The sequence below is a fragment of the Neovison vison genome, chromosome X, assembly GCF_020171115.1.
Source record: "Neovison vison isolate M4711 chromosome X, ASM_NN_V1, whole genome shotgun sequence".
Taxonomy (NCBI): domain Eukaryota; kingdom Metazoa; phylum Chordata; class Mammalia; order Carnivora; family Mustelidae; genus Neogale; species Neogale vison.
This window is the reverse complement of record NC_058105.1, coordinates 107365769-107390371: the sequence shown is the minus strand read 5'-3', so window position 1 is coordinate 107390371 and position 24603 is coordinate 107365769.

Here is a 24603-nt window from a genome sequence, read left to right as displayed (position 1 = left end):
CCAGGATTATATGATTCTAACCTCTTAGCACATCTTTTGGTGGTTGTTTTTCTATCCTTAAAGTATTGATTGAATTGGACAAGCATTTAAATCAGCACATGTAGTCCACACACAGTCAAAACCAAATTGCCTTATAAAGTATGTTTTTTGTACCATCATTTTCAAACTTTGTGCATAAAGTTGTTGATGATACAGAGTACTCATTCCCCTCACCCCAGGTGATTTTGAACCAGTAGGTATGACAAAGGTACCTGAAGTGCATATTGTAAACAGGCACCCCGAGAGTCACCCCCAGGTATATCTACTGATATCATGTTTAGAAATACTGTATGCTCAGTAGTCATTGTTCAGCTCTTTGATAAATTGTGAAGGTGTACAAAACATAATTCCTGTCATTTACCAAAAGATGGTTTGAGTTTCTCTTCCTTTGGTTCAGTAGTACTGCTGTGGATGGTGTTAGAAGCAAATGTTAGGAGTGGGCATAGTATATTTTAAGTGAAATTCGCATTTTCCTTAGAATGGCAAGATTACACGTTGGAATTGTAAGGGAGCCATCTAGTGGAGAAGCATATCAACCTGTTGCATCCAGTTCTAAGGTCTTAGGGGTTTTAATTAGATTACAGATTTAAATATACATGCCGTTAAGTATGGATATATACATTAAATATATATGTTTATACATTTGATTTTATATTATATTTGATTTTATATTATATTATATTAAATAATTAAGTTTTAACGGGTTTTTGTATTTTATGCTTTTCTTGTTTTGTTTCAAAAATAATTTCTCATCATTTTATGATTAATAGTCTATGTTTTAAATATTTTTGCTCCTTTTATGAAACGTGGATATAGAAATAAGACAGTTTTATGATAAAAAATATGTACTCTCCTTGTAAGGACAAAAATCTACATAAAAAAGCTACTTCTCAGATCATTTACAGCCATGAGATAGTCATCCCTCAAACATCCTCCTGACTTTGTGCATATTACTTTTATAATGCAGCAAAGATGAATTAGACATTTGAATGACTGTGTTTGTCTTTTACTTGTGGAAAACAACAAGTTTATAGGAAAGCAATTACCCAAGACATTCATTTTTCTAAGTTCACATTTTAATTTAGGTGTATTTTCACAGGAAGCATTTTTAAAGTTTAACATTTTAAATTAAATTGAAAATACTTGATTGTAGCTTACAGTGCATCAAGTTCTTAGACTGGGTCATTTCCCCTTCGGCTATAGTTGAAATCATGGGATGTCATCTGTTTATACCTGGCTCTGCTATTCAAGTAACTTACGGGTTTTCTCCCCTAGTGCTTCTTTTTACCCTTTCCCTGCATCCAGACGCCTGCAAGACATACCTTCCACATTTCCTTGCAGCACCTCAACATGCCCCACGTAGAATAGTTATCTTTGTGCTACCACTTCTTAGTTATATATTTCACTTAAAGGTTTTTTACAGTTCTCACAAGAAAAGATTCTAGTCCTGTTTAATTGTCCTTCTTTCTAAATCCTTTCCCCCTTTCCTCCTCTTAGCTCTATTTCTAAAATCTACCTGGCACCCTTCATTCTGGATATGCTGCAAAATGGGGATGATGAGGTCAGATCCTGTGGAAAGCAGGAGCCTCTAAGAGGCCTCCAGGATTCCTGCCCTGTATCATCCCCTCCCCTGAGTGTGGGAGAGACTGAATATCATTGATGCCATTTCCCTGACTCAGTACATTATATGGGCAAAAGTGAAGGGTATTCTGCATACAGAATTAAGGTCCCAAATTAGTTAATATCGAACTCATCAAAATGCAGATTATCCTGGGTGGGCCTCACTTAGTCAAGAGAACACCTCTAAAACAGAACTGGGCCCTTCCTCAAGAGAGACATTCCCTTGCTAGAAATGAAGTCCTCCTTCATTAGTAAGTAGCCATGTTGTAAGCAAGTCAGGTAGCAAGGAACTTCAAGTGGTCTCTAGGAGCGGAGAGTGCTGCCTGGTTGATAGGAAACAAAAAAAACAGAGATCTACCACCAAAGGAACTAAATGCTTCCAACAACCATCTGAGTTTGGAAGAGAACCCAAGCTCCATAAAAGAATGCTGCCCAAACAACACCTTGATGTGGCCTTATGAGACCCAGAGCAGGACACTCAGTTGAACCATATCTGGACTCCTGACCCACTGAAGCTGTGAGATAATAAACTGTACATTGTTTTACGCCATGAATTTTTTAAATTTACTATTCAACAACAAATAACTGATTCAGATCCTCATCAGATTGTGCATTGGATCAGCACAATATCTTTCAAATGAAACTCTTTTATGTGTGTCATGCATCTCCATAAAATCCTTCATACTATATCCAGAGTCACCTTCCTTAAAAAGAGACTAAAATACAAGTTCAGTGAGGCAGGGGATTTGTCTTGTTCAGAACTGTAGCTCTGGAAGAATACTAGCACACTGTATGTTTCTTAGAAGAATACTTAATGTTACAAGAATGCTAGCATATTTTATGCAGGTTACAAATATTGACTGATGGACTGAATGAATGTGATCTATCCATCTTTACACACCCCAAAACCTTTACTGGTCCCCTGTACATACAGAGAAATATCCTTTGCTATAAGAAGGTTGCAAAATAAAATGCTTAATTATGTGGATTCTAGAGTTAAGGAACTTGGATTCAAATTCCACCTCTAATACTTCTGACTTTCTGACCTCTTAGAAGTTGCATGACACCACTAAACCTCAGTTTTCTTGTTTAGGAAACACAATGAATAAGAATTACTACCACTTGGGCGCCTGGGTGTCTCAGTGGGTTAAGCCGTTGCCTTCGGCTCAGGTCATGATCTCAGGGTCCTGGGATCGAGTCCCACATCGGGCTCTCTGCTCAGCAGGGAGCCTGCTTCCTCCTCTCTCTCTCTCTGCCTGCCTCTCTGCCTACTTGTGATCTCTCTCTGTCAAATAAATAAATAAAATCTTTAAAAAAAAAGAATTACTACCACTTGAGACTGGCTTGAAGATTAAATAAGATAGTGCATTTAACGTATTTTCATAGTGTCTGGCCTATGCGGTAGGTCAGTAAATGTTGGACGTGGTTGTAGCCTTTAAGGCTCTCTGCTACCAGCATTTCCTTCCTGTCCTGCTGCAATGAAGCAAGCACTCCTGTGTTTCCTGCATCTAAAGCATGGTGGAGAGTAGTAAAATGCATGAATACTAGTCAGTTTTAGTTTCTGAATGGGCTATATGGCAAGTTTCTTCACAGCCTCAGTTTGGCTGTCTTGGAAGGGGCTCATTGTAACACATAGCATAAGAACATGTCTTGACTTCATTTCTACATAAATCCATCATATTGAACAACAGCTACAAATTGGTCAGTGAGGCCACTTACTATAAATAATGCTATAAGAGATGTTCTTTATAACATTTTAAAGACCTATGGAAAACTTTTTCCCATCATATTGGAAATAGTTGTGTTGTTCTTAGACAATCCATGTGCTGTTGTTTTCACCTTTCAGTTAGTTGCTAGTTGAAAAAAAAATCTGTACTCAATTTAGTTAAGAACTTTCTCTATGTCTCTATCCTTGTATTTCTTTTTTTTCCCTTCCAATTTTTAACATTTTTTCTCTATTTAATTAAGTTACCTTGAATTCATTCTTGAAAAAAAAGAATAAATACATAAATATCTTTCAGGGTCATTACATATATAACAAGCCCTATGCAAGTATCATTTTTATAGTTATGAGGTTAGAATAAACAAGTAATGTCTGAAAAATTGATATAGGAAAACCAATAAGAAAGAAACTTATGAAATCCTGTCAAATGAGTTCCAGTTCTGGCCATTGAATAGATCATAGGTGGAATTCATAAAAAAGACAAATATAGTGATTCTTACATTAGTTGTTTGGATAAAATATCCCAAAGCATAAGCAGGTGCATGTGCTAGGCAGCCTATGATTTTAATGAACTGATGTTCATACTGAAACTGGTACTCTCTTTCTTCCCAGAGGTATGGCTGAATCTATGCTTTAGCCAGCTGCCTTTCCATCATATCCTGTTTAAGTCAATTGGTGAATTATCCCCAATGCCTCATTGAACATAATGTTGAGGATCGAGATTTTTGTGTTTTATTGATGTATTTAAGCAGCACCAAACAACCAAACATCAGTGGAAATATTGGTCAGATCATTTGTCTGCCATTCTGTAGCAAAAATGGTTGACGTAGGGCGCCTGGGTGGCTCAGTGGGTTAAAGCCTCTGTGTTCGGCTCAGGTCATGGTCTCAGGGTCCTGGTATTGAGCCCCATATCGGGCTCTCTGCTCAGCAGGGAGCCTGATTCCCCTTCTCTCTCTGCCTGCCTCTCTGCCTACTTATAATCTCTCTCTGTTAAATAAATAAATAAAATCTTTAAAAAAATGGTTGACTGAGAACTTCCTGATTTTTCAACTGTTTGGGTCACTATATTCTAATAAACATGCTTCTGTATGGAAATGTACTAACACTGTATCAAGGAAAAGTAATCAGAAGGTCCAACTGAGAAAAACTTCATTTGTGGATGTAGTTCCTCTTTCCACGTATTCAAACTCTACTTCGGTTTGCAGACATAAAAGTAAATAACTTTTCTATGACTTTATTGAGCAAGGATGTGTTAAATATTATCAGAGTCCCACTGTGTATTGGACTGTGGGTATTGACCGTGTCATGAGATGTTTAACAAGATGATTGAGCTCTTATTCCAGTTAGCCTAAAATGGCAATATTTTGTGCTAGTCATCACTGACTTGCACCAAAAAGATAAACTGTAGGTGTGAGCAGCAAGTATCAAGCCCCCTAAGGGTTTTTAATCCTTTTCCTTTTTCTTTTATCTTTTTTGTCTTTAATCCTTTTCCTGTGTCTTAATTTTTTTTCCATTTCAGGGCACAACAATAATACTTAATATAAACAGTATTAGAAATAAGGACACCTGTATTACATTGATATTGCTAAATTGGTATTCAGTAAAATAAAACCATCCTTAACAGTAGTGGGTAGGAACTTGCCTTTCACCCTGAGCCAAATTCATTAGAAATTCATGCTCACAACCCAGAGAAAAACAGAGTTTTTATGAGGTTTCAACAAGTAATATATCTGCATGATGGGTTGTTCCAAGAAACTGAGCAAATGAAAATGTCAGTTTGCAGAAACTGTCAAAACCAGCGTAACCTAATTTAGAATTGCTGCTTATTTAATAAACTACCAGTAACCCTACCAGATAGAGTCCTGTCATTCTTATAGAAGTACTCATTCCTCTTGCACTGAAGTTAGGTTTATAGGCACCCTAGGTTCTGCTAATGGGAAAAGAGCATTAATTAGATTCAGCACCAATCATTAAACTGCAGCAAGCATAGTTAGTGTCCTTAGCTATAAAATGCCAGAAGCCTTGATCTGAGTATACGTTGATAGGTCAAAGTGGGACCCCAGTTTCTATACAAATATAAAAGAGGGAGCCTCGTTCCATGCTTTGCACATGGCACATCCTCAGAAAATATAAAATGATAAGTTATTTTGTTAGTGTAATGTTTATTACATGAGTTGGAATTAAAAATATATTCAATATAGAATTTCTAGAAACAGTGATATGTACTAGTTCAGAGCCCCTAGTGTTTGCATATTAAAGGGCTAGAATACTACTATTTTGTACGATAACCTGTCTTTATTAAAATCATCTCTTGGGGCGCCTGGGTGGCTCAGTGGGTTAAGCCTCTGCCTTTGGCTCAGATCATAATCTCAGGGTCCTGGGATCGAGCCCCACATTGGCCTCTCTGCTCAGCAGGGAGCCTGCTTCCCTCTCTCTCTCTACCTGCCTCTCTGCCTACTTGTGATCTCATTCTGTCAAATAAATAAAATCTTTTAAAAATTTAAAAAAAATAAAATCATCTCTTATTTCATGTTATTTGATTGTTGATTATTGTGAAACAAATGTGTGGTACTGACAATGTGTCATGCTGCTGCAATAGAGAATGCTTATTAAGTGGATTATACTATAAACCAGCAGTAGAGAACCTCTGAAGGGGGTGGGGCAGGAGATGACAAGAGTGTGGAGGTAAGGAGGGGTTTGTGGAGAGGTATTTCTAAAGAAGAAAATTTCATGCATTTTTAATTGCATAGAATAATTTGATTGCAAGTTTCAGAGACAGACTGAAAAAGAATGTAATCAATTCTCCGTATGTTGGCACAATAGAAATTTACGGGGAGATTGTGGAGGAAATGATATGAAAACAGCTGGATGAACTCAATAGCTGTGATGTAGAGTCCTCCTTATTGTTGAGAATGGGAAAGAGGGCAAAAGCACAGTGCACCAGATTTGGCAGCAAGCTGTGTTTTCTCAGTACAGTAGATCTCCATTGCTCATGAGTATTAGAGAAAGACCTACGTACCTGCTTCTGTGATTTTCAAGTTGAATGACGATTACAAAGTTCTTAAGTGGCCTTTCTTTCCCTTCTGCTAATGTTTGCTTATATGTAGGAGAAGTGGATTATCTGGGTATCTAAATATCACCTGGAATTGTTATACCATGCAGTGGGTGTTCAGGAAATTAGAACAGATGATTTTGGTTAACAGTTTTAGATAATACAGTGTTTTTGACATCTTTAATCCTATTCTTCAGAGTTTCTATTTGTTCTTCCCACACCATCTATTGATAATTATTATTTTGGCCCCACAGGCCAGTTACCTTGAGTCAGCCATATTGACACATTTTTGTCATTGTTTGACATTGCTTGCCCTCAGTCTCTCAATTATGTAATTTCTTTCCACATACCATTTCTTAAGCCTGTCATTGCTTTACTCTTTATTCAATCACATATCATTCTGGGAGTTGCCCCCTTGTCCATGGTTTCTTTGTTCTTAACTAATCTTGATTTCTTTGTAGACATTGTAGATCACCGAGACCCAGTTTAGTCCTCCTCCGGGTTTGGGAGGGTAGAAACATCGTTTTAATGATATCCTCAGTGACTCATAATTGTTCATGATGGACCTACAGTCACCTGTAATAATGATCCATAGACTACAGGTGCCAAGTGCATCATCAACTCTGAAGGGTGGATGTAAGCATGTGTAATCCAGAGAACAAAATGTCAGAAGGGAAGTCAGAAGCAGATGGGTCTGCCTTCAGCAGTAGATTTCTAGGAGGATGTGACCTAGGACTTCATTTTCAAAACAAAACAAAAATTCAGAATCCCCTCTTTTCCTTATCAATGACCTCTTAATATCTTTAATCAATACCACACAACGATTCAAAAGGGACTTAAGAAATTTTAATTTAAACTATCTATATCATATTTCTCTATATGTTACAAAGCTTTCATTCCAAACGATGACAGCTTTTAAAAATGAGATTTATATATCATGCATCCCTTTAAATCTAGGAAAAATGGCAACATTAATAGCAAAACGTTTTTCTTTATGGTGTGTGTTAAAACCGTATGTTAGTATAACCTAATCTCTTTTGTGGAAGGTGGAATAATTATTTTCCTTGGCGTTAGTCGTGCTTTCTTATGTGATAAAGAATTGTTATAACTGGATTACATTCCTTTTTAGAATTATAACTATCTCTTATCAAAATGACCTTGAATATCACACTACTTTCCATTTCTAATTTTCAGTGGTAATTTTAAAAAACTAAATAGTTTGAAACAAATGATCAAAAACTTAGTGGCTTCAAACAACACGATTTTATGGTCTTCTACTTCTGGAATTAGAAATCTGACACAGCTCTTACCGATGAAATTGTCAGAACTGCACTCCTTTCTGGAGGCTGTAAGGAAGAATCCATCTCCTTGCCTTTTCCAAATTCTGGAGGCTGTCCACATTCCATGGCTTATCCCTCTCTTTCACTACCTTCAAAGCCAACAGTGTTTCATCTTTCTGACCATTCCTTACCAGGTATATCACCCCTTTTTTTAAAAAAAAGATTTTATTTATTTATTTGACAGAGAGAGATCACAAGTAGACAGAGAGGCAGGCAGAAAGAGAGAGGGAAGCAGGCTCCCTGCTGAGCAGAGAGCCTGATGCGGGACTCGATCTCAGGACCCTGAGATCACGACCCGAGCCAAAGGTAGTGGCTTAACCCACTGAGCCACCCAGGCACCCTATATCACCCTTTCTGATTCTGTTCTTCTGCTTCCCTTTTATACTTTCAAGGGCCCATATGATTATATTGGACCCTCCTGGATAATTCAGGGTTACTCTCCCATTTTAATATCAGTTGATTAGCAATATTAATTCCATCTGCAATGTTAATTTCCCTTTGCTGTGTAATCTAATATATTCATGAGTTTAACAGAGCAGGATATGGACCACTTTTAGAAGGGGGCCATTATTCTGCTTATCATCTACTGGTATGTGGGTATGTAAATATATATATGTATATTTTTTTAAACTGAAGTCTGCCCTTAAAAACAAACATCATTAGCATAGATTAAATGTTTTCTAGTTTTTATTTTGGCACTAGATTTTAGTAATAGAATGAAAGGAAATCAACCCAAAGAAAATTCCAGAATGTAACTATAGATTTTAAAAAAGACCAAAGCATAAAATTGTCAGCATCTCCAAACTTTCTCCTGTGAGTCATTAACCTTTGCTAATGTCTCCCCAACACTATATTTCATAAATGAAGAAAACATCCATATTTTGTATTCTGGCAAGTGGTACACTATTTTTTAGCCCAATTCTAAATTCCTACATAGGGTTTTGGAGCAAGTACTCTCACTTACATCAAGAATTTACTTGGTCTTGTTACAGGAAGTGAGTGCCCATGAATCTTTGTGTGCTGTGCATTAAGATTTTGTATTTCAGGTATTAAAAGTTGTGATTTTTTTGGGATGATTCCTATGGAAATAGGAAAAGTAAAACCATAAGATACAGGTCCATGTTCGTAAGGCAAACATACTATATAATGACATTGATAGAGGTAAGAAATTGATTTAGTGAACTCCCTTTTGGGCTAAACAAAGCAGTTCTTTACACAATGGAAGCATGATACAGTGGTAAAAATGATGGATAAGGCTAAAAAAGACTCAGTTTGTGGTCCTGGCTCTATCTCTAATTATTTGCATCCTTCTGAACAAGTTTAAGGACATCTTTTTGCCTCATTTCCCTCATTTTAAAAATGACTTGAAATGCAATTAATGCTGAGTCTTCTATCATTCAAAGATTTTTTTAAACGATTATTTATTTATTTGACAGGCAGAGACCACAAGTAAGCAGAGAGGTAGGCAGAGAGAGAGAGGAGGAAGCAGGCTCCCCGCTGAACAGAGAGCCCCATGCAGGGCTGGATCCCAGGACCCTGGGACCACGACCTGAGCTGAAGGCAGAGGCTTAACCCACTGAGCCACCCAGGCACCCCTCATTCAAAGATTTTGTGATGTTGTGTTATGATCTCAGTCTTACATGGCTACCATGTGCTTTACATCATCTGTGGTGGCTATTGAAGTAAAGGGGTTGGGCTCAAATTAGGAAACACAGCAGATAGTTGTGATACGGCAAAGATCTTACAACTATGAGTATTAGAAACAAAGAGTTCATGGAAATCCTGAGAGCTGAAAAGGGCTCTATCACACATATCCTTGCTCCTTCACTCTTTTCTGATTTCAGTTCCAATGGCAGTGGTAAATGTGAAGGGGTCTTGAAAAGAAATAGCATCAGGATGTTTTACTATTGTTCTGACTTATTGTGTATGGAATAGACTTGATACTAGAAACTTGATAACAAAGTGAAATTCTCTATATAAGTTTTTTTCCCCAACTGCCTTCTTTTATAGAATTGAAGCTGCACTTCTGGGGAAGATAAATGATACTACAAGATGCAGTAAAAATCAGAATGTTATCGTAGTAAAGATTGGATGGACCACAAGCAAAATCTATGCTATGCCCACATTTAACTCATGAGAACATTCAGAGATGCCTCATGATTTGCTCAACATCATGAAGCCAATTAGAGTGAGGACTGAGACTGGATCTACTCTTCCCCATATCAGCTGTGTTCAGACTTTCATACTTAAATTACATGTTATTACATAGGCTATTAAAAAGTAGGGTCCTTTTTCCTTAACTATTGATAATATTCAACATTAATCACTGATTTTAATGAGATAACACTTCAGTGTTGCTTCATAAGTGCCAAGCACTATTCTGGAGACTTTACCCATTTAATTTTATCAACTCATTTAATCACCCCAATAATCTTATGAGACAGCTCTATTTCTGCTGTTTTACAGGTGGGGGACCTGTACTCCAGTTCACACTTTCCATAAATGGTAACGATGGGATATGAACCTATACAGTTTGGTTCCAAACCCTAAGTTGGTCGATTATGCTATAATTCCTCTGAACTTAAATGCTATAAGAAAACTTAAACTACCAGGCTTTACCTGGATTCTTCTATTATTACAATCATATAACAAAAATCAGTTTATTGCTTGGATCTTAAATGTTATGTATATGCCATTTCTATCAAACTGAGATTCAGTCATTTACTCACAAGTAGCAACTGAACATTTATTATATGTATAGGATTTTACCAAGTATTTTAGGGTCTGCCAGGATAATATAATTCAAAATGATAGCATGTATGATAAAATAGTAAAATTCAAAGTATAATGATTAGCCTTAATTATAATAGTTCTCATATATTACATATTTAATATGAGCCAGCCTTTGTGCTGGGTGCCTTGCATTTATTTTCTCATGTAATTTTCCTATCAGCGCCTTAAAGCAAGTCATATGTCTTAATTTTATAGACTATGAAAGTGAGGCTTGAATAGGTAAGCAACTTATCCACGATCACAAAGGAACAGCAGAGTTGGTATATCCAACAACAAAAATCCAGATCTCTGTGAGTGAAAATCCTATTTTATATCTACTACTCTGCTCTAAATCTAATAGTCTGGTCGTAAAAAAAGAGCAAGCAATATTCCTGTGGAGACCCAGCTGAGAGGATGTTACTTCTGAATGCTTGGCCAGAAGCCTTCATGACCTCTTTTTGCCCACATCTTACAGGTTTCGGGGTGTCATCCACCTCTCCACGCATGATAGCGAGGAGAAATTGTAGACTTCATCCCCACTCTTGTATTTAGGTTCTCCCCACCAATTAAATTGAGGACCAGAGTGTTATAAAGTATTTCAGGAATCTGAGTGATGGAATGAATGGAAATAAAGATATGTAACCCATATTCTAAATATATAATTTTAACTTAAAAAGGGATAACTTTTTTTTCCCTTTCCTGCCACTGTTTCCTTTATTTCCCTTTATTCCAATGTTCTTTCTCTAGTCTACCTCTGAAGATCTACTCCTGAGATCTGCAGTCTCCTCCAGTTCAGATTAGGAACTGGACCAAGTCTCTCTCCTTTCACCAACTAAGGATGTGGTTTCAGCTTTTTCTACCTGTAGTGACACTCTGGGAAAGAGAAGGATTGCATCTCCACATTTTAGAGAGTCTTGAATTATGCAACAGTACCTTTCTCTCCTTCTCTCCTCTGCCCCAAATCTCCCCTCTCCTCTCCTCCTCACACATACACATCAACATTGTGCATCTCCATGTGTGCCGCTGTTTCTGTTTGTTTCTGGTATTATGCTGACTCACAACTTAGGGGTATGACTGTATATGTATTATATTCAGATGGAGACTTGTCAAGACAAATATAGTCTTCCTAACACTGATGCTTGCAGTCAACACTGGAATAGAAAGTTGATGGCTGCTTTAAATTTTTTGCAATTGGCTGCCATAGAAACCAACACAGGAATGACTCTGCACTGAAATATGACATCTCAGGGATATGTCTGGTGAATCTTTGACACAGAAAGTGAAGTAAATTAGAAAGAAATTTTATATAGACCCTTTCAGATCCCCCAAACTTGAATCTGATAGCACTTGAACAAAATAACTATTTAGAAAAAGAGAAGACATGGGTCCTTAACATTCTCAAATTCATTGAAAAGACTTTCTTTAGATGTTAACAGATTTTGATGGGAGAATTGCTCTATCTGGAGCATTCAGCTCACCTAGAAAGGATTTAAGCACTTTATTTTATGACTTTTAAAAATTAAGCTTCTCATTTTCCATACCTAAATCAAGACTGGCATAGAATTTCAGAAGACAAATTTTAGCAGTCAGCAAATAAACATTTATAAAACTGATTATTAGTTTTGGATTTGAAATACATTTGCATTCACATTTTATATATTGAGGAACATGTATCCCCCTTCACTTACATGTGTGCAATCAAATTTTATTATCTCAGACTCCATGGTGAATTAGTCACCTGAGTATTCCCATTACGGAGGTTCCTCTAATCACCAGAACTTCCATCTTTAGCAGACAAATCAAACTTGTCAATCCTCAGATACTATAACAAGAACACGTTCAAATGCCTTTTATCCCCCATAGAATTCTTCAAAGATACACTTTGTTGAAGATATTACTTGAGAATATCTCAATTATAAGTTTCCTTTTCTCTCTTAATGATATTTTACATGTTAGTTATTATGATCTGCTGGTGCTTTAGTGTAAATACAAGGAGAGGATGAGAAGTGCTAATATCTCTTGTCTTTTTTGGGAATGTGGCCTTCAGCAAATGCCTTAAGCAATCGATGCCTCAGGAACAATTGAGCCAAAAGCAAGTGGTTAATTTGCCTCTACCACAGCACTCATACTTAGAAACACCCAAACTCTCTTCTCATATAGAGTAGGAATGTAGTGATGAGGTACAGGTGACACTTTCCCTTTCCCACCTACCCCTGATAGCTGACCTACCTCTTTTCACAGCCATGCTCCCTGGGCAGCTGATTAGGGGATTCTTGTAATAGACATGTGCCTGTCCTGAATGATTGCCATGGAATTTGTGCCTTTTCCCTCAATTTTCTGTCCTTTTTCTTCTGCCTTGTGTTGCTACTCCAAACTTTCTGTAAAAACTGGTTTATGTATAGATTACCAACCCATCAGAGAATGCATCTCCTTTTAAGTGGGAAATCAAATAATCACAGCATGATGGTACTATTTTTATGGTTCTCTCTTCTCTGTTGTTGGTTTATTGCTTGGATCCACAGGGGATGCTTCATTCTTTCCAAGGAGGAAAGGTTTGCAGCTCTTCCGTCTCTAACAACAGTTGTTTTGAAGTCTAGAGCTGTTCTCAGAGTTTGAGAGTTCTTAAAGTTTGGCTTCAGGCAGGGAGGAGAGTAGTATGTATGCATATGTGTGTACATATACACTTAGTGTCTTGCTCACTAGTAGTCCTATGCTTAAATTAATTTGACAAGATAGTTTTTCAAATAAGGTGAAGCACAGTAATGGACCTCTATCTCAAAGATGTGGAAAAATATTTTTTTAAAGATGTTATTTATTTGACAGACAGAGATCACAATTAGGCAGAGAGGCAGGCAGAGAGAGAGGAGGAAGCAGGCTCCCTGCAGAGCAGAGAGCCCGATGCGGGGCTCAATGCCAGGACGCTGGGATCATGACCCGAGCCGAAGGCAGAGGCCTTAACCCACTGAGCCACCCAGGCGCCCCGAAAAATATTTTTTTAGATCAAAAAGGAAATAGCAAATCAAGAACCAGTGATATAATCACATCTCGATTGGGTTCATATATTCTATTCTTCATGGAGCACACAAATTCGCTTTGCAAGTTTGTCAGCTACGTGATGTATTCCTTATAACATATAATTTTCTAAAATCATATATGACTACTTAAAATTCATCAGAATTATATACCATGGAATATATTAGGTATTGGGGAAGAAGGGGCTTATAAAACAAAACAGGTGTATTTATTAATTTACTTATACATTGGATAGATTGTGAAAAAAGGGGAAAAAATAAGGATCTCATTATTTCAAGAACTGTCGCACAAATGATACTGTACTCGGTTGGCCCCAGGGACGTGTCACATGGTCATTAAGGACAATACAATGCCATACTCTAATAAGACACAGAGAGAAATAAAAAAACCAAAAGAGAAACCCAACACAGGGTCAAGAGTGGTGAAATGTAAGCTTATTAAAAACTGGAAGCCTTGAGAAAACATAAAATAAGTGATTTTATGGGATTTAAAATGTCTTCTTTGGTGTCTAATTGAGACATCATGGAATGGAAAATTATTATTTGGTAGCAGGAAAGACATGAAGAGATTGAAGATGGGACATGTAAGTTTATGGGTGTTTGGATGTGGTATTTTGAGCAGTCAGTGTAACATGCTGGGGTTCTTAACACTTTCTTCCTAACTGGGGAAGGTACTTTTATATTGTAGTTAACTCTGAGAAGAGGTAGAGGAACAAGGGTGGGGTCTGAAGAGGTGACATTGTTTGGGAGGCTTTAAATTTGCTGTAAATTAACAGAAGAAAAAACACAAATAGCAAGTTGCATACAACTCTTACCACAGACAGTTGCAAAAAGCATGCAAAAAGCTCTTATAAATCAGTAAGACCAACAACTCAATAAAAATGGGCATATTATATGAATAAATAGTTCATAGAAGAGGAAAGTCATTTGGCTGTGAGATAAATATATGAAAATATTCCATCTCCTTTGTAATAAAAGAAATCTAAACAAAAAATTTTCTCCATCAGGTTAACAGAGTTAACAAATAGCAAGGATGTCAAGAACCAGGTGTTCATACATTGCTGATGAGAGTTTGATATAGCCCATGTGCAGAGCCACTTAGCAATATCTATCAAGACAAAAATGGCACATACTCTTTGACTTGGTGATTTTTGAATTTATCTTGCAGAGACAACCATCCATGCCATATGCCATGTGTGTGTATTTGTCTGCACTCATTGTTTTTTTTTTTTTGTTTTTTTTTTTCTTTTCCATTTTTTTTTCTTTTCATATTTATTTATTTTTTTTTCCCAATTTATTTATTTTCAGAAAAACAGTATTCATTATTTTTTCACCACACCCAGTGCTCCATGCAAGCTGTGCCCTCTATAATACCCACCACCTGGTACCCCAACCTCCCACCCCCCTGCCACTTCAAACCCCTCAGACTGTTTTTCAGAGTCCATAGTCTCTCATGGTTCACGCACTCATTGTTTTTTGAGTTGTGTCAGATTGGAAATTAATTAAATATTCACCAGTAAAGGAGTAATCAAAAAAATTATAATTCATCCACACAATGGACACCATCCAGCTGTGAAGAGGGAAGAGACACTTCTATATGTGCTAGTGTGGAAAGATTTTGAAAATTGTTAATTTTTAAAATGGAGGATATAAAAAGTAGGTATAATATGCTACTGCTTAGGGGAAGGAATGTGCTCACGTACACACACAAACACACACACACTGTGATGATCATAGGGTATCTTGGCCTATTTATATTTGTAATTGCTTAAGGAGCTTGCCTATAGGAAGGGGGGATAGGTAGTCTGGGGAGATTGCAGTGGGCAGGAGACCTCAGTTTAGATACTTCCATAACTTACATTTTATGTCTTATTATATGGAATACTGCAAAGTAATTTTAAAATAATGGGATGAGAGAAAAGCATGGATTCTGAGAATGTATTCTATCTGGGAATACAAGCATGCATTGAGGTAGAGTGACTTTTACTATATTAGGAATCTGGTAATAGTGAACACAAAATGAGAGGAAGAAGAATTTTCACAGCTATTTTGACATCAAACTGAGATTCATTTGATGTTTTTTGCCTGATTAATATTCCTTATGATTATGGAGAGGATTTGGTGACCCAGAAATGCAGTAATCCATTACCGTATCTTGTTTACATCCCATTAACACTGACAACACTCTGTGTTACCTTTTAAAATTTTTTTCTATCAGCGTCTCAGTTATTTAACCATTTTCCAATTATTAAGTGATATATGAATCAGACTTGCATTCTGTATTCAGAACAATGAACATCAAAATATGTATTTCCTATAGCAATTATAGAATACAACATTGAAAAATGGGTTTCAGAGTATGAAAAGAGTGGAGAACAAGTCAAAATCTTACATGAATATGAGAGAACATTTTCATTATAATTAGAAAGCTCTGATGGCCTAATTTTCCTCATTAATGCTGAGTATTTTTGAAAATTATATGTAACTTGAGGTACCAAATGCCAAAAGAGTAAAATAAGGAAAGGCATAAGAAATAAAGATAAAGGAATTCCCATTTATTACCCAATTTACATCAAAATGTTTTTAATTGGTAGTGTAAAATGTTGTATAGGAAATTTTATGTATCATTTTGTATGGTACCTCTTTCCTTGAGGTGTTAAGGTGATTATTTTGTGCAGTAATTTAGAAAATCCTGCACAAGTGACATAACTTAGATATGTAGACTCTAACTGTACATAAGAACTGCTGATTCAAATTTCTTCTCAGTGTGCCTCAACCTATAACTTATTCATGAGAATATCACATTTTTCTCTTTCATTGGACTTCATTACCACATTTGCCACTGGCATTCACCATGCCATTTAAGGACAAAGAAGTCCTAAAGGGAGCAACAAAGGAACATGCTTGAGAAACAGAAGCAGTTAGAAAAAAATTTAGCTAAATAATGAGAAATACTTGCTGAGGATCCTGGTGATATCCATGTCAGTGAACTTGTATGAGTAGGACGAACATTAATCAGTGCTTTTCGCGTTTCGGAAAAATGAAGAAAGCATTAAAGCTTTAAACCATTCAGCTATCCTTGTGCATAACATTTCAGAGGGCCAGTTCACTGAGTGCTGAAAAAGCTATTCTTGTGAGGCTCCTCACTCCCTTTTAACATTCGGAACCCCAAGTAAAGAGTGATTTCTCCTCACACAACACACTAGAGGCCATTTCAGCATGACCTCGGGCTTTAAGAACTGTTCTGTTATTCCTTTTGCTGTATGATAGCTGAAATATTAAGATTTATTTCTCTGCATTGTATCATTAAAAATAAGAAGCTTTCCAGAAGGAAAAAGAAAGGTGTTCAGATAAGATCAGGGACTTCCTTTGATACTAGCAAGTAAACTCCCATTTGTGTCGGCAGTGGTACCTTGGCTGTTGTCCAGCAGTTTAATTGGCTCTCGTTTGCCTAATCTCCTATAACAGATAATGTTATTACAGAATTGCAGGACTCCAAAATCCCCCATCAGACAAAACAAGCCTTATAATGAGAATCCTTTCATTTTACCTGGCATTTGGCTTGCATTGAGCCACCTCAATACCATCTCACTTGTGAGAAATGCATTATTTTTTGCAACAACCATGCTAATTCTAAACCAGGAAACATTTATTTTGGATCATTTCTTTTCTGGAATGATTCAAAGTTCAGGAAAGTAAAATTGGGAAGGAAGTTAAATTAAGCTAAAATAGAAGGAGACAAAATTAAATTGGATTTTATAACCTCTGTTTTGCAACTAGGTTCGTGTTAATTTGCATCTTAAAAGACAAAGCACTAGGCATTTGCTATTTTTGAATTTGCATTGTTTTCTTCTACGATAATAAATCAACACATGTAATTCATGTGTTTAGATTCCGTGTCTTTTATTTATCCATTTAGTAATCCTTACATTCAAGAGATGTTATATTAGAGGATGTCAAAGATGACCCCTCCCATGGGCTGACTTTTGAGAAAAAGTAAAGGAAGTGGAGGGGCCTGCATTGTAGCTGTATGGAGAAGAGAGAATTACAGGCAGGATGCAACAAAGGCAAAGGCCTGAGGTGAAAACATGCCTGGTGTTTAAAGAACAGCAAAAAGTGATGTGATTTGGGAGGAAACGCTAGAGGATATGACACAGGACAGGAGTGGAACAAGCCATGCCCATCTTTGGTGATTCTGGAATTATTTGAAGATGGATTCTTTTGAACAACATGTTTGCAAAATGGTGGTTAAAACAGAAAACGAGGACCATGCAGAAAAGATAGAAGTAAGAATCGTGTGCAAGAATGTGAAAATGGTTTCTGTAGGTGAGCGCCAGAATTCTCTCTCAGTTTTCCAACAGCCAGGGCATAATAGGAAATCACAGTTTCATAGGTCTGGTTAAATAAATAAGTATGTAAGTAAATAGATAAATAAATAAACAGTCAGGCCTACCTATTATTTAGGGAAATTTAAACAGAATTCCAAAATAATCATTGCTCTTTTTTGTCTTGTCAGCCAAAAATACCTTTTTTTTCCCCTTTTCTTTTTTTATTGTTTGAGTTCTTCAGTTTTTAAGAAAATGTTATTATTGAGGGATGATTGACATAAAATCTTATATTATTTTTTGGTATACAACATAGTGAGTCACATTTTCTATACCTTAGTGCTCACCACAAATGTAGTCATTATCCATCACCATAGAAAGTGAATACAGTATTATTAATTATATTCCTTATGTTGTACTTTTCATTCTTATGAAAAGTATGAAAATAAGTCTTACTTATTTTATAACTGGAAGATTATACCTCTTAATCCCCTTTACCTATCTTGCCCATCTCCCCACCAGCCTCCCCCTCTGGTGGCCACCCATTTGTTCTCTGTATTTATGACTCTGTTTCTTTTTTTCTTTAAATTAAACAAATGTCCACACTTGCGACTCTGCAATTTCATTCAGTTTTGAACAAGATTGCAAGTATAAAATCTTATGACATTTTAAAATTATCTTCTACCGTATTGAACTTTACATGACTTCCCTTGTATATGTGGCTATGTTTTTATTTCAATCCCAAGATTCGAGTGGGAAAATCCAGTGTTTTTTTTTAACAGAAATAACATTTTAAATGACTCATCTACTAAGAAGAAACTTACTTCAGTAAGTGTATTGATTATCTCTATATTTACTGCTTCATTGGTAAGTCATTTTGCAAACTCTTACATTGGGATTCATGCAGCTTTTTATCAGTTTGGTAAATACTTTCTTATTTCTTGTGAAAATACACAGCAGTCACCAAACATAAACTATATTTCTAGCCTGAAATGATAATTTAAGTAATTAAAGAAATTCTGTCCTTCATTATCCATCATCTAAGAGAGCTTTCCTCTCTGGGAAACAACAAGAAAGTAAACTAACATGTGTAGGACACTTACCTAATGTTAATGAAAGTGTGTAAACCCAGTTCGAAATACTGAAAGGTGTGAATTGTGTGAAGATAAGAGGAAAATATTGCCCTTATGATAAAACCAGTCATGTTAGATAACAAAGTAGTGTGATTTTTAAAAAATTTTATTTGTATAAAACAACATGTTTAAAGAAATGCATTTATTGGAAGCAAACATTGGAATAGGACATAAATATTATTAATTCCCATTCAAAGTCAATAATTCTATCAGAGCTAAGTTTAAATATACCTTTAATATACTAATGAATAAACTTTGCCAAAAGTACTGTGATTAAAAATTCTGAGTATTTAAAAATGGATAGTAATTTAAGCAAGCAGACTAAAGCTAGACTGAAGTAATATATTAGTAAAAGAACACACTGAATAAAGATTTGGATAACAAAAGTCAAACAACAGATTAAAGCAAATGAATGTACGGGCATCATGATGAAAGATAAATGGTCTATGGAAACTGTTAGGAAGCCCCAAATACTTAATATTAGGAAGATAATAATGGCAACTCATAAGTGCTTATTAATTGGAGGAATCCATACAAGCAATTTACACAGTCTCCTTATTCAATCAGGACTATAAGCCCTTGAAATTAATATCATTATTCCTGCCATTTTACACATGGAAACTGAGAGAAGATTGACTGGATCTTACTATTCCAAATTACCAGAATCTAAGATGTTAAGTGATTAAAGTGCTCAGTAAAATTGGAGATTTGGGGTCCATCATTTTATATCTAGTATTGTAGGTAGGTCCTGTCAGGAGACCAGGAAAGGGGTGATGGGAAAATCCAGATGAGGTTAACTAGAACCTTTATCAGGGACTAAAAATTGAAGCTGTGTATTTGGTGGGGTTTTGGGTGGGGGTGCAAATGTTTTCGGAGACCTGAAAAGTAGCAAGCATTCAGGTGAAAAGTATATGGGTGCAAAGACCCTATTGAATCTATAATATCCATGAAAATCACATTTAGAATTATTTGTTGTAAAACAGTCGGGTGTGTATTTAGTGGGTGATTTAAAAGGAAAGTTGATAAAAATCTTATCTACAATGGGAAAATATCATGATCTTAGGCTGGATATGAAAGAGCAGAAGTAGGGAGATAAATCCATGAGTATTTATGCAGAGTTTACCATGAACACAGAGACAGCATAGAAAAAGAAATTTAACAACCAAAGAACCAAAAATTCAAGTGAATCTGCACAAAGAATAGCTACTTACAGTGGATATATTTCCTGGGGAAACATACAGGGGTCCTCTCTTAGTAAAAAATAAGTAGAGTGGGGTGCCTGGGTGGCTCAGTGGGTTAAAGCCTCTGCCTTTGGCTCAGGTCATGATCCCAGGGTCCTGGGATCGAGCCCCGAGTCTGGCTCTCTGCTCAGCGGGGAACCTGCTTCCTCCTCTCTCTCTGCCTGCCTCTCGGCCTTCTTGTGATCTCTGTCTGTCAAATAAATAAATAAAATCTTTTAAAAAAATAAGTAGAACAAATGCCACCATCTTTCACAATTTAACATTTTAAGCTATCATTTATGCTTATGACATATTTATGGATATGATATTCTACTAAGTGACATCTTGTATGAAACAATTCTCATACACATTGCAAAATGGAATACACTTGTAGAGATGATTCTGTGCGTGTATGTGTGAGAGAGAGAGAGAGAGAAAGGGAGGCAGGGAAGGAGGGAGAGAGACAGCAAGCAAGCATGAGACAGACAGCAAGTTTTAAATGTTTTAAAACTCTAAGAGGGTTAGAAGATTATATTCATAGAAAAAAGAAATTTTCCAGTTCAAGATGTGTGCATTTATATGGTGGACTACTCATAGGATGAAATGGGGGAACAAGTCAAAAACACTTGAATGGAAGCAGAATAATCATATGTGAGAGATGAAATATTCCAAAGTCACCTTGAAATAAATATAAAATTGATGCTGGCAGCTCAGCAGTGACAGGAGTCAAGAGATTATGCTGCTGTGAAACCACGGAAGATGCAATTGATATTTTAATCTAAAATATCATGTCTGAGGAAAAAGCCTGAAACTGGGAATTGTTCTTAAAAATAAGAGTGTATCTGCTGACTTATGTCTGACTTGGCTGCTTTCATTTTTTTTATCTTCATATGGAGAATAATAGTATTATAATTTCTTAGTCCATTTTATCTTTAATCTTATTTTGTAAAATGCATTTCAGATTTTTAAAGACAAGAACATAATGCTCTCTGATATTATGTTGTTAGGTAAAAAAAAATATTGGATTCATTTTTATTGTTTTAAGTTTTTTTTATGTAAATTCAATTAGCCAAGGTATAGTACATCATTGGTTTTTGATTTAAAGTTCAGTGATTTATTAGTTCAGTATAATACCCAGTGCTCATCATATCACATGTTGTTTCAAGTTTTTATTTAAATTCTGGTTAGTTATATATTATAATATAGTATAATATATAGTATAACATATAGTATAACATTAGCTTCAGGAGTAGAATTCAGGGATTAATCACTTAGGTACAACACCCAGTGCTCATCACAAGTACCTTTCATAATATTCATCCTCCATTTATTCCATCCCTTATCTACCTCCCCTCCAGCAACCCTCAGTTTGTTTAATGCCTTCTCCTTTAAAAGCTTCCTACATTTTACTTTACGGCGTCACCATAATCTTCCTTTCAGAATATATTGTTTGATTGGTTAATGAATTAATATATTATTTCTCCCTTTCACACACAGTTTCTGGCTGTTTGTAGTAAAATTGCATACAATTAAATAGTAAACAGTTATATCAAGGGTAAAATGATGCAAGTAAATTAACTGAAAACGGCAATAGTTTTGTTGCGACTGCTTTTCCAAATATTATTTTGAGCTGCCCATAGTGAATGTAAAGTGCAAGGCACAGCTTCCTGTGTAGGATTCAGCACCAGAGAGGAAGGTGCTCCAATTGCTCTACAGTTTTCACTAAAACACCCCCAACCCTTTCCTTCTAAAGCCTCAGTTTTTCCATCTGTGCAGTGCGGTTGATGCCTATGTTGTAGAACCATGATAAAGTTTGGTCACAGGTATTTCAGTATGTTGGACACTGGGCCATTTATCCAGAGTATCTTCTCTTGAATCAAACTCAGGTCTGCAAGACTTAGTTTGTATAGATGTTGGTGGTGGTGGTATGATGATGGGGAAGACAGTTAACATTTATTGGCAACTTAGAGTATTGCTGGATATTATGCTAAGCATTTGCTTGGCTCAGTTTATTTAATCCTGAAAATAATTCTATTGGATGGTCACTTTTTTTTTTAAAGATTTTATTTATTTATTTGACAGAGAGAGAAATCACAAGCAGGCAGAGAGGCAGGCAGAGAGAGAGGGGGAAGCAGGCTCCCTGCTGAGCAGAGAGCCCGATGTGGGACTCGATCCCAGGACTCTGGGACTCGATCCCAGGACTCTGGGATCATGACCTGAGCCGAAGGCAGCGGCTTAACCCACTGAGCCACCCAGGCGCCCGGGATGGTCACTTTTTAAATTTAACAGTGAGGAGAACTTAGAGGTTCAAAGGTTTATATATGGTGCATTTTGTACTCATAATGATAAATATGGGAGAACCATCCTGTAGCTTTGCTTTATCTCCACCCACTAATATGTTATTAATAGAATGAAATACGAGAGTAATAAATTCAGAAGAGGCAGAGTGTAATAACATTTTTGTAACATACAATCTAAAATCAGATTTGCCTGCAGAAATACTTTGAAAAGACAGAGCAAAACATATTTATTTTTTTTTAATTTCCTTCCTTTTAGAGGAGCAAGCAGAGTATGTTTCAAAAAGTTTTTGCAGTTTATCTAGATATTTTGTTAGCATCAACATATTCCAAAGTCTTTTTTTTTTTTTTTGGCAAAGTGTACCCCGATACACTACATCATTTGAGTGCATGGAAAGATATTAGCACCGATAGGAAATATTAGTAAAACTGATTTTAGCTCAGCATCTTTTATGTTGAGGTTGCTGCATTTATCTATTTACATCTTTCCATTCTGTACAAAAACAGCATCTTAAACGATGCAGATAAATAATAGTGACATTTTATCTCCCTTACTAAAGTTGAATTCCAGAAGGTAGGAAAAATCCTTTCATGCTTACATTACCACGACAAACTGAAAGAGATAAATCCCTAACGGATGGGACAGAGATATGGGAGTTGAGGGATTAATGCTTAGATGCTTCTTCCAATTTATTTCTCCTATTATATGTGTTAAAAATATATTCCATATGTCATGCAGCATGTTTTAATCCCATCAAAATTTCTCACACAATTCCTCAGGGGATACGTTTTTTGCTGCCAACTTTTCACGGCTAGAATGCTGACTTACTATTCCTTTGCCGAGAGCTCCATGCTTTATTTTATGATAACATGTTGTTATAACTTCTCTGGCTGTAATTTTTATAAGGAAAATTAGTCCTGGGGGAATTTATTTTGAGAGCAGTATGCTTAATAGTGATGGAGAAGGATAGAAATATTTCCAGAAAGCAATGTATCCTTCAGTTGTTTTAATAGAACAGGAATTCCTTTGACAGCACTTGTGAAAGCCTTTATTATACCCAGCATTTAAATTCAGTCCCTGAACTGGGGTTTTCCCAGATCATTTGAGGGTCAATTTTAGAATCATTCTTGTGTCGTATGTCACTTTTCAATGATAGCGCTTTATACAGAAGAGCAAATTTAGGGGAAAATTCTCTTTTAGTAGTGCTAAGTACACAGGACTTAGAGCAAGTGATCATAAGCCTGCATGTAGTTGCCTTAAGAAGAATTTTCTTTATGCCACATTTGTGTTTTGAAAAAGATTACTGAATAACAATAAATGCTGTTGCATAAAGAAGGAGAGCTTGATTTTCAGTTCAAAAAGGAAAGAAGGTTAAAACTTTACCCCAAGAATTAAGATCATTTTACCTCCATATTCCTCCATGTAGTGCTTTGGTGTGAAATCTCAATATATCTGTGATGTTTTAATTCATTCAGTATATCTGTGATGCTTTAATTCATTTTATAAAATATTGTTTAGGCCAGGATCCACGCCTGTCCCCTGATATTTGATTTTTTGTAATCAGGCATCACTATAAGCTTTATTTAACTTAAGTCATCAAATATAACAAAGCCGAAGTTATTTCTTGTTAGAAATTACATTTTTCCTAAATCTCTGTGCCCTGTTTGTAACCAAGTGCTCTCATTGTAATAACATTCCCCCACAGAGAGTTATTAGCATTTATGGGCTATATTAAGAAGAAATAATAAACATATGGGGACCCAAGTCCAGATGTGCCCTTTGGGTTTCCTTCCTATTATAACATATAGTATGAGTAGATGTCAGATTTGCAACTGACATATTTTTATTGATCTGAGTCTGCTGGTCATAGTACAAATGCTATCTTTTAAGTTCTTCTTTGGGACTTAATAAATGCAAGGATGAAAACTAAGGAGTTATTTGATGTCATGACACCACTGCCAACATATTGATGGTAAATACCAAATAATTTGCTTCTCCCCTCCTCACCATCTACAGGTATCAGTCCTCAGCTTCTCTTTGTCAGACTCA